The 12,215-nt window shown below is 45.9% G+C and overlaps 1 pseudogene; it reads left to right on the top strand.

Annotated features, from left to right (window-relative positions):
- The first annotated feature begins 5,796 nt into the window (after window positions 1-5,796).
- LOC139257936 (U2 spliceosomal RNA) lies at window positions 5,797-5,998 on the top strand (annotated as a pseudogene).
- The last annotated feature ends 6,217 nt before the right edge of the window (window positions 5,999-12,215 follow it).

Here is a 12,215-nt window from a genome sequence, read left to right as displayed (position 1 = left end):
CCCTGTGAAAACCCCTTACAGCTGTTCAATCCCACCCTTTCCCTTTCCCTTTGCTCTCCTTGAACCTTTGTTGGTTTCTCTCTGTTCCATCACCATTCTCGGTGTTACTGCGTCCGTTAGTGCATAAAATGGTCATGTGACCAAATGCTCTCAGAACTCAACAGGAGCCCGATAATTTCAGCCGAACGTCACGCACTGCTTGTAGCGCAAGATTGTGTGTGTGTGAGAGCGGTTATATCTTCAGATCCTCAGTGGGATTACTAATGGAGTGCACAGCTCGCAGTCTGGACTGCAAACCGCTCATATTTCCGCTCATATTGCTCTGTCAATATCCACCGTGAGGCTCGGTAATAGCAAACGTAATATTCCTGAAAGCAAAGAGCTGTTTCCAAAACCGAAAAACGTGCAGACCAAATGCACTATTTCTTCTTCACACTTCAGACTGCACTTCCTCAGCGGGGACAATGCTAGAAATACACAGCCATCAACAATTGAATAATCGGTGTTTGTGACACAGTAGGAGGCCATTCTGTCCAGCACATATCTGCCAGCGGTTTGTTAGAGTAATCGAACACTTCTCCCTCTGCTCTGCTCTCTCCCTCCATAGTCTTGTGTCTTCATCTGAGTCAAATATTGCTCACTTTTGCTCAGAAGTTGCAGTGGTGTCTGCCTCAAGTACTTCCTGGAGACAAGCATTCCCCTTCCCCAAAAATTCCTCCTGTACAAACAACATTTATTATCTCCTCTTACTCTCTTAATGTTTGTATAAACAGTGGAACAGTGTTTCCAGATTATACAACATAAGAACATAAGAAATAGGAGCAGGAGTAGGCCATACGGCCCTCGAGCCTGCTCCGCCATTTAATAAGATCATGGCTGATCCGATCATGGACTCAGCTCCACTTCCCCGCCGCTCCCCATAAGCCCTTATCCCATTATCGTTTATGAAACGATTTCTGTCTTAAATTTATTCAATGACCCAGCTTCCACAGCTCTCTGAGGCAGTGAATTGCACAGATTTACAATTCTCTGAGAGAAGAAATTTTTCCTCATCTGCGTTTTAAATGGGTGGCCCCTTATTCTAAGATCATGCCCTCTAGTTCTAGTCTCCCCCATCAGTGGAAACATCCTCTCTGCATCCATCTTGTCAAGTCCCCTCAAAATCTTATACGTTTCAATAAGATCACCTCTCATTCTTCTGAACTCCAATGAGTAAAGGCCCAAACTACTCAACCTTTCCTCATTAGTCAACATAGAAACATAGAAAAATAGAAAATAGATGCAGGTGTAGGCCATTCGGCCCTTCGAACTTGCAGCACCATTCAATATGATCATGGCTGATCATTCACCTCTGTACCCCTTTCCTGTTTTCTCTCCATACCCCTTGATCCGTTTAGCCATGAGGGCCATATCTAACTCCCACTTGAATATATCGAATGAACTGGTATCAACAACTATCTGCAGTAGGGAATTCCACAGGTTCACAACTCTCTGAGTGAGGACATTTTTCTTCATCTCTGTCCGAAATAGCTTATCCCTTATCCTTAGACTATGTCCCCTGGTTCTGGACTTTCCCAACATTGGGAACATTCTTCTTGCATTTAACCTGTCCCGTCCTGTCAACCCGCTCCTCTCCGAGTGAACCTTCTCCGAACTGCCTCCAAAGCAAGTATATCCTTTCGTAAATATGGAAACCAAAACTGCACGCAATATCCCAGGTGTGGCCTCACCAATACCCTGTATAATTGTTGCAAGGCTTTCCTGCTTTTATACTCCATCCCCTTTGTAATAATGGCCAAGATTGCATTGGTCTTCCTGATCACTTGCTGTATCTGCATACTATTCTTTTGTGTTTCATGCACAAGTACCCCCAGGTCCCGCTGCATTGCAACATTTTGCAACCTTTCTCCATTTAAATAATAGCTTGCTCTTTGATTTTTCAGCCAAAGTGCATGACCTCACACTTTCCGACATTATACTCCATCTGCCAAATGTTTGCCCACTCACTTAGCCTGGGGCAACTGCGGGAACCAGACCGCTTCCAGGCATCCACAATGAAGCACGCTTTATTTTGGAAACGTAAAGCTGAGAGTGGACAAGTTCCAACCTGGTCAGAGCAATCTGAAGCTTTAATCATTGACACCCTGGTTAAAGATGTCTTGTAACATGTGCTTGCATCAGTCTCTGTGGCACAATGGGCTAGTGTGTTCGTCTGTTAACTGTTCGAGCCCACCCTTGGAAAAAGCCTTTAACTGTTAATTTTCCCTCTGAGGATTCAGTGCCCCACAGTTCCAGGTTGTCAATGTGCATTTTGGCTGCGCGAATATATTCTGCAAACATTGCCAGCTGCACTGTTATCCGGTGAGTTCCCACTCCAGTACATTTGGGAGCATTCAGTTTGAGTAAAACGATTAAACAAATAGACTGATCATGTTCCTGCAGCAAACACATTGGAAATAAATGTCGTCATTGGGTTTGAAGATACTGTTGGAAATTGATTCTATGGATACATATATAGAACTGGAACATGCCATCGCACCATGTGACACGATATTTAATTTCTGGCTATTGTACAGATGGTATTAGGGGAAACAATTCAGAATACGCTGGATAATTTTAATGGTATTTTACCTGCATCTAATAATGAATATTTGTTGAAGAGAAATGCACCATCACCGTTTTGTCATTTGATCTCTCCTGCCTTCCACCCTGCCCTCCCCCATTTCCCTGCCTCTGCACTTGCTTAAAACTTGTTGCAACTCGAACATTTCCCAGTTCTGGAAGGGAACTTGGGACTTCCAGCGGGAGTTTAAAGACTCTGTAGTGGATATTTTTCTCCGTCTGACTTCTGCCGTTTGGAACGGTGAATTGTTTGTTAAAGAGAGTCAGTGCAGAAGATTCACCATTTCACCTTATTCCTGAACACTGCCTTCTTACCTGAGGACAAAACGTTTCAAACATTGCATTCCAGATCGTAACATCTCCTGAGTAAAAATATATCTCCTCTCCCCACATCCCCCGCCCTGGATTTTTCCTTTTACCAATTATCTTATGTCTGTGTCCTCTGGTTACCGACACTCCTGCCCGTGGAAACAGTTTCCCCATAATTCTGAAAACCTCTATTAAATTTCCCCTCAACTGTGATTACTGGGGTTCTATGTGGGAAGGGTCAGTTCATCCACTTTGCACCGAAGAATGATCGGCCGGGGCATGATCTAAAAACATTGGGCCCAAGTTTCCACATGATTCGCGCCTGATTTTTAGGAGCAACTGGTGGAGAATGGACTATTTTAGACATCGCAATTCTCCACATTTTTTTTTCTGCAGTTCTAGTCAGGTAGAACAGTTCTAGTTTACAACAGAATATTTTCTTCAAAAGGGGGCGTGTCCGGCCACTGACGCCTGATTTGAAAGTTTCCACAGTGAAAATGTACTCCAAACTAAAGTGGAATGGAGCCAGTGAAGAATTTTGTAGAACTGAAAAAATCTGTTCTACACATTAAAAAATCAGGCGCAGGTTACAAGTTAGGCGTCCAGAACGAGGTGGGGGGGAAGGGAACTCAGTAAATTTGACAATAAATCCTTATTTATACTTCTACAATTATTATACAAATAAATCCAACCTGAATAAACATTTATGCCAAGAAAAGATTAAATAAACCATCTTCCTACCTGTGTGAAAGTGCTTCAGTCAGGGAGAATACTGCAGCTGTTCGTGCCGCTGAGCGGGAAGGGGAGAGCGAGAGAGAGGGGGGAGGGAGGGAGAGAGGGGAGGGGGAGGGATGGAGAGAGGGGAGGGGGAGGGGTAGGGAGGGAGAGAGGGGGAGGGAGGGAGAGAGGGGGAGGGAGGGAGAGAGTGGAGCGGGAGGGAGGGAGAGAGGGGAGGGGGAGAGAGGGAGAGAGGGGAGGGGGAGGGGGAGGGAGGGAGAGAGGGGGAGGGAGGGAGAGAGGGGGAGGGGGAGGGAGAGAGGGGAGGGGGAGGGTGGGAGAGAGGGGAGGGGGAGGGAGGGAGAGAGGGAAGGGGGAGGGAGGGAGAGAGGGGAGGGGGAGGGAGGGAGAGAGGGGAGGGGGAGGGAGGGAGAGAGGGGAGGGGGAGGGAGGGAGAGAGGGGAGGGGGAGGGAGCGAGGGGAGGGGGAGAGAGAGAGAGGGGAGGGGAGGAGGGAGCGGGTGTCGGGTCGTGGGGGAAGGGAGCGGGCCTCGGTTCGGGGAGCGGGCCAAAGGTCGGGACGGGGGGGGGAGAGCGGGTCTCGGGTCTCTGTCGGAGCGGGGGGGAGCGGGTCTCGGGTCTCGGGTCGGGGGGCGGGGGAGAGCGGGTGTCGGGTCATGCGAGGGGCGGGAGAGCGGGTGTCGGGTCGGGTCGGGGCGGGGGGGGCGGGGGGAGAGCGGGTCTCGGGTCTCTGTCGGGGCGGGGGGGAGCGGGTGTCGGGGCGGGGGTGGGGGAGAGAGCGGGTGTCGGGTCTGGTCGGCGGGGGGTGCGGGGGGAGCGGGTCTCGGGTCTCTGTCGGGGCAGGGGGGAGCGGGTGTCGGGGCGGGGGGGGGGAGAGCGGGTGTCGGGTCGGGTCGGGGGGGGGAGCGTGTCTCGGGTCTCTGTCGGGGCGGGGGGGAGCGGGTGTCGGGTCGGGGCGGGGGCGGGGGGGAGAGTCGGTGTCGGGTCTGGTCGGCGGGGGGGAGGCGGGTGGGAAGCCTTATTCACGCAGCTCCAGTGAGGCCATTCAGCAACGGCTTGGAGCTTCGTGCTTCGGGCCCCTCCCACACAGTTCGGCGCCTGGAGCTCCTGAACCTGCGTGCCCACTGTAGCGCGCATGTGCAGAGGTCCCGACACTGTTTTCAGCGCAGGGACCTGGCTCCGCCCCCCTGCAGCTCGTGCTGCGCTGCGCCCGTTTTTTTTCTTGTGGAAACTTGGGCCCTTAATGTTAGAGAATATTTTTTCTGTGTAGTAGCCGGTCCTGTTAATTTTAACAAAAATTGCATCGGATTCCTGGAGTCATAAGCACTTAAAATTTAAACCATTCCACTAAAATACAGTGTGTAAATGAGATAGGGATAAAAGTTCATCACATGGAAAGAGAAAATAAATGATTGAAGCCACCACTGTCCCTCAGTAACCACATTATAATTTCTTTCATTCTGCAAAAAAAAGTTATCAGTCAATTGATGGTGATTAAATGAATTCTTATTTTTCACATTAGCTGCATGTCATCAATTATATACGGTTTAATTTGATAATCGTGTTGTAAATATTATCTCTCTGACCAAGAATCGAACCTGTGTTGCAATGGTGTAAGGGGTGGATTCAGCAAATCATTTGAATATGATCTCAAAGTGGCGTGAATTTATGATCACGGTTACAATTTGTTTTGGTGTGAATCAAGTGGATTGAAAATGACAATAATGTCACCAACTATAACGATGCAGCAATAAAACAATTTATAATTTGCTTGTGGTCTGGCGGTAAGGGCTTGGTGATTTCACCGCTCTGTCCTGGGTTTGATTCCCAACCTGGGAAGTTGCACTTTCAATTCAAAACCTTACAAAGACAAGAATTCATCTATTATGCAAATCATGTATAACAAATAAGAATTATTGATTTAAATATTATTATATTCTATGAAATTATTAGAATCTATGAAATTCTTTTGTAAAACTTCAACCATTTATTTTGCCCTGAGCATGTGAGGAATTTTTATCCCTATCTCATTGGGGTTAATTTTGGTACAAATGATGAACCAGGGCACTGGGTGAGGCAAAGGTTTCTGTAGTGTAGCGGTAATCACGTTTGCCTCACACATGAAATGTCCCCGGCTCGGCCTTTTGGCTAAGATCATGCGTAACTGACCTGACAGGGGAGTAACCACCATAACCCCAAGGTGGTTCTCCCTGGATCAGGAAGGTATATGCTTGCTTTTTTGGAAATAGGAGGTGTGTGGGGGGCCAGACCCATCCACCTCCATGGCACGAACCTGGTATTGCAGTACTTCCAGGAACGGTGCAGTGGCTCTAGGCCTTTTGGGTAAGAGCATTGGCGCAGAGTGATCCTTGACGTGTGCAAGGTGACCTCTGGCGTTTGTGCTTTGACAAAGAATTGGAACGATTGGCTGCGAATTTCAAAAAAAAAAAAAAAATTCGAATATATTTGCTGTAAAATGAATTGAACAGAAGTAGCCCCAGGCTCCCTGTCTTATGAGCAATGAACATTTTAAATTTCCGAAAAAACAGAGTGTGTAAATTCAGATCGGGAATAACATTTCATCCTGCAATTATTAAAGTTCAGATATTGAATTTTCGACTGTCCTTCAGTCACATTCCGAACTCGAGCTCCCTCTGTGAGCGCCTAACCACTAAACGAGCAGGACACACGTTATAGAGTTTAATTCTGGACTTAATATTTTCTTTGCTGTTTCACAATAACCAGATCTATGCTCCAAAACCCATCTCACTGTTTCCCGATGTCAGGCAGAGAAACACATGGGACTGAATCAGTGACTTTGCTTTTTCGACCCTGTCTTCTGAAGCGCCGCACGGTCCCACTCCGACAGTCAATGAGCTGTTGGGACGTTAGTGTATCCAGGCTGTGGGTGGCCACCCCGAGCGCAGCAGAGGGGTTTCTATATTAGATCTGGGTGGGGACAATATTTCCCCTTCTGTCTTCCTCTTGTCTGTATCCCTCTGCTTTGGTTTCTGTAGTTATTCCTCCGGCCTCATTTTATGTGTTTAAAGCGGAACAAAAGATTAAGTGACGACACTCTGGAACAATTTCGTGAAGTGAAATAAAGAGCAATTAAAGAATAAGGGAGAAGCCACTGTCGCCCTTTTGACAGGAGAATAAACTCGCCCATGGCTGTTCATCCACAACAAGTTTAAACATAATCTTCCTGCACGGGATCCTTTCGCGTGGAAAGCAAACGTGATAACGGCTCCACTGCGGAAACCGCTCTGACCAGAAGTACAGCAGAGGGCAGCTGACCAGTGAATGCCTTCTGTGCTGATCGGGAATGTGCTGGCTCACCTTAAACAACTTCTGTCCCTCACTGACAACTGTCAATCCTTCTCCTCCGCTGCCCTTTACACAAACATGTCACTGATCCCCACCCACCACCCCACATCACCATCGTGCTATCTTCCATGTTAGCACAGTGGGGCCGCGGAGACACCTACTCTCTCCCCGCGGTTAGTGAACTCAGTCAGTCTGTAAAATTAAAGGGGAACAAGTGTCCCGCAAAGGGCACGGGAAGGAAGAGAGTCTGTAACCTGGGTTTAATTGTTTGTGAAAGGCTACCCGTCCTGTTGTGTATTTCCAGCAGTTTCCTACTTTCACAGGTGGAGATACCGGGGCTGGACCTTGCTCCTCAAATACAATGAGGTCGGGATAAAAGTTCCTCACGTACTCAGGGCAAAATAATTGATTGAATTTCTACAATGGATTAATGAATGAAGTTTAAATCAATGAATCTTTTTTTCCACATGCGATGCATGTAACTCTTTCTCATAAGGTTTTAATTTTGATGGAAGTGCAATTTCCCTGGCCGGAAATCGACCCAGGGCCGCGGTGGTGAGAGCGCCGAATCCTAATCACTGGACCACCAGGGAATGCTGCATTGCGGCATCGCTGCATCGTAATGCTTGGTGTCATTATTGTCCTTTTCTTTAAACATAATAACTTAATTTATTTCTAGTCGGCTGGAAGACAGAACATGATCCAAAAATGTAATTGTTTTACTTCAGCTGAATGCTCAGTAAAGTAATGGAGTGGGAACTCACTGGATAACAGCAGAGCTGGCAATGTTTGCAGAATATATTCGTGCAGCCAAAACGCACAATGACAACCTGGATCTGTGCGGCACCGAATCCTCGGGGAAAAAACAGTTAAAGGATTCACCCCTGGGTGGGCTCAAACCACCAACCTTTCGGATAAAAACCGAATGCAATAACCCATTGCATCACAGAGACTGATGGAAAAACACGTTGCAAGACATGCAAAACCAGGGTGCAAATCAGTTAAAGCTTTGGATTGCTCTGACCGGGATGGAACTTGTCCACTCTCAGTTGTACTTTTCCAAATAAAGGGTGGGCGATTCATTGTGGATGTGTGGAAGCAGTCTGGTCCCGCACACTGCAGACACTTCCATGTCACCGCCAACCAGCTCTCCTGCAAGAGGGGTATCTGACAATTCAGAAGGATAGACAAGAAGGGAAAGGAGGTGGGGTAGCTCTGTTAATAAAGGATGATGTCAGCGAGATGTCAGTGAGAGATGATATTGACTCGAATGAACAAAGTGTTGAATCATTGTGGGTGGAGATTAGAGATAGTGAGGGGAAAAAGTCACTGGTGGGCGTAGTTTATAGGCCCCCAAATAATAACTTCACGGTGGGGCGGACAATAAACAAGGGAATAATGGAGGAATGTGAAAGAGGAACGGCAGTAATCATGGGGGATTTTAACGGACATATCGATTGGTCAAATCAAATCGCACGGGGTAGCCTGGAGGAGGAATTCATAGAATGCATACAGGATTGTTTCTTAGAACATTATGTTACCGAACCTACAAGGGAGCAAGCTATCTTCGATTTGGTCCTGTGTAATGAGACAGGAATAATAAACGACCTCTCAGTAAAAGATGCTCTCGGAATGAGTGATCACAGTATGGTTGAATTTGTAATACAGATTGAGGGTGAGGAAGTCGTGTCTCAAACAAGCATACTATGCTTAAACAAAGGGGACTACAGTGGGATAAGGGCCAAGTTAGCTAAAGTAGACTGGGAACATAGACTAAACGGTGGCACAATTGAGGAACAGTGGAGGACTTTTAAGGAGCTCTTTCATAGTGCTCAACAAAAATATATTCCAGTGACAAAGAAGGGTGCTAAGAGAAGGGATAACCAGCCGTGGATAATCAAGGAAATAAAGGCGAGTATCAAATTAAAAACCAATGCGTATAAGGTGGCCAAGGTTAGTGGGAAACTAGAAGATTGGGAAAATTTTAAACGACAGCAAAGTATGACTAAGAAAGCAATAAAGAAAGGAAAGATAGATAACGAAAGTAAACTTGCGCAAAACATAAAAACAGATAGTAAAAACTTTTACCAATATATAAAAAGGGAACGAGTGACTAAAGGAAATGTTGGTCCTATAGAAGATGAGAAGGGGGATTTAGGAATGGGAAATGTGGAAATGGCTGAGACCTTAAACAATTATTTTGCTTCGGTCTTCACAGTGGAAGACACAAAAACATTGCCAAAAATTGCTGGTCACGGGAATGTGGGAAGGGAGGACCTTGAGACAATCACTATCACTAGGGAGGTGGTGCTGGACAGGCTAATGGGACTCAAGGTAGACAAATCCCCTGGTCCTGATGAAATGCTTCCCAGGGTATTCAAAGAGATGGCGGAAGTTATAGCAGATGCATTCGTTATAATCTACCAAAATTCTCTGGTCTCTGGGGAGGTACCAGCGGATTGGAAAGCAGCTAATGTAACGCCTCTGTTTACAAAAGGGGGCAGACAAAAGGCAGGTAACTATAGGCCAGTTAGATTAACATCTGTAGTGGGGAAAATGCTTGAAGCTATCATGAAGGAAGAAATAGCGGGACGTCGAGATAGGAATACTGCAATCAAGCAGACGCAACATGGATTCATGAAGGGGAAATCATGTTTAACTAATTTACTGGAATTCTTTGAGGATATAACCAGCATGGTGGATAGAGGTGTACCGTTGGATGTGGTGTATTTAGATTTCCAAAAGGCATTCGATTAGGTGCCACACAAAAGTTTACTGCAGAAGATAAAGGTACGCGGAGTCAGCGGAAATGTATTAGCATGGATAAAGAATTGGCTGCCTAACAGAAAGCAGAGAGTCGGGATGAATGGGTCTTTTTCAGGTTGGAAATCGGTGGTTAGTGATGTGCCACAGGGGTCGGTACTGGGACCACAATTGTTTACAATATACACAGATAACCTGGAGGAGGGGACAGAGTGTAGTGCAACAAAATTTGCAGATGACACAAAGATTAGTGGGGTAGCGGGTTGTGCAGAGGACACAGAGAGGCTGCAAAGAGATTTAGATAGGTTAAGCGAATGGGCTAAGGTTTGGCAGATGGAATACAATGTTGGAAAATGTGAGGTCATCCACCTTGGAAAACAAAATAGCAAAAGGGAATATTATTTGAATGGGGAGAAATTACAACATGCTGTGGTGCAGAGGGACCTGGGGGTCCTTGTGCATGAATCCCAAAAAGTTAGTTTGCAGGTGCAGCAGGTAATCAGGAAGGCGAATACAATGTTGGCCTTCATTGCAAGAGAAATGGAGTACAAAAGCAGGGAGGTCCTGCTGTAACTGTACAGGGTATTGGTGAGGCCGCACCTGGAGTACTGTTTGCAATTTTGGTCACCTTACTTAAGGAAGGATATACAAGCCTTGGAGGGGGTACAGAAACGATTCACCTGGCTGATTCCGGAGATGAGGGGGTTACCTTATGATGATAGATTGAGTAGACTGGGTCGTTGGAGTTCAGAAAGATGAGGGGTGATCTTATAGAAATATTTTAAATAATGAAAGGGATAGACAAGATAGAGGCAGAGAGATTGTTTCCACTGGTCAGGGAGACTAGAATTCGGGGGCACAGCTTCAAAATACGGGGGAGCCAATTTAAAACTGAGTTGAGAAGGAATTTCTTCAGCCAGAGGGTTTTGAATCTGTGGAATTCTCTGCCCAGAGAAGCAGTTGAGGCTAGCTCATTGAATTATTCATATCACAGATAGATAGATTTTTAACCAATAAGGGAATTCAGGGTTATGGGGAGCGGGCGGGTAAGTGGAACTGAGTCCACGGCCAGATCAGCCATGATCTTTTTAAATGGGGGAGCAGGCTCGAGGGGCTAGATGGCCTACTCCTGTTCCTAATTTTTATGTTCTTATGTTCTTATCCTTTTTTAAATATGGAAACCAAAACTGTACTACGTACTCCAGGTTTGGCCTCACCAATACCCTGTATAACTGTAGCAGGACTTCCCAGCTTTTTTATACCATCCCCTTTGCAATAAAGGCCAAGATTCCATTGGCTTTCCTGATCACTTGCTTTACCTGCAGATTAACCTTTTGTGTTTCTTGCACAAATACCCCAAGACCCCGCTGTACTGCAGCACTTTGCATTCTCTCTCCATTTCAATAATAACCTGCTCTTTGGTGTTTTCTGCCAAAGTGCATGACCTTACACATTCCAACATTATACTCCATCTGTCAAATTTTTACACACTCACTTAGCTCGTTTATGTCTTTTTGCAGATTTTTTGTGTCCTCCTCACACATTGCTTTTCCTCCCATCTTTGTATCATCAGCAAACTTGGCTATGTTACACTCGGTCCCTTCTTCCAAGTCGTTAATATAGATTGTAAATAGTTGGCGTCCCAGCACTGATCCCTGCGGCACACCACTAGTTACTGATTGCCAACACGAGATTAAACCATTTATCCCGACTCTCTGTTTTCTGTTTGGTAGCCAATCCTCTATCCATGCTATTATATTACGCCCAACACCATGAACTTTTATCTTGTGCAGTATCATTTTATGTGGCACCTTGTCAAATGCTTTCTGGAAGTCCAAATACACAACATCCACTGGTTCCCCTTTATCCACCCTGTTCATTACATCCTCAAAGAACTCAAGCAAATTTGTCAAACATGACTTGCCCTTCATAAATCCATGCTGACTCTGCCTGACCGAATTTTGCTTTACCAAATGTCCTGTTATTGGTTCTTTAATAATGGACTCCAACATTTTCCCAACCATAGATGTTAGGCTAACTCGTCTATACTCTCCTGCTTTTTGTTTGCCTCCTTTTTTAAATAGGGGCGTTAAATTTGCAGTTTTCCAGTCTGATGGGACATCCCCAGAATCCAGGGAATTTTGGTAAATTACACCCAATGCATCCACAATCCCTGTCGCTAATTCTCTTAAGACCCTAGGATGCAATTCATCAGGTCCAGGGGATTTGTCTGCCTTTAGTCCCATTATCTTACTGAGTACCACCTCCTTAGTGATTGTGATTGTGTTAAGTTCCTCCCCGCTATAGCTCCTTGACTTTCCACTGTTGGAATATTGTTCGTGTCCTCTGCCGTAAAGATTGATACAAAATATATGCCTTTTCTGGCCGAGTCATAGAATATAAGAGCAGGGAGGTTATGCTTTAATTCTATAATACTTTGTTTCGGCCACAGCTGGA

The sequence above is a fragment of the Pristiophorus japonicus genome, unplaced genomic scaffold (assembly GCF_044704955.1).
Source record: "Pristiophorus japonicus isolate sPriJap1 unplaced genomic scaffold, sPriJap1.hap1 HAP1_SCAFFOLD_935, whole genome shotgun sequence".
Lineage (NCBI taxonomy): Eukaryota > Metazoa > Chordata > Chondrichthyes > Pristiophoridae > Pristiophorus > Pristiophorus japonicus.
This window is presented reverse-complemented; position numbering and strand designations above follow the sequence as displayed.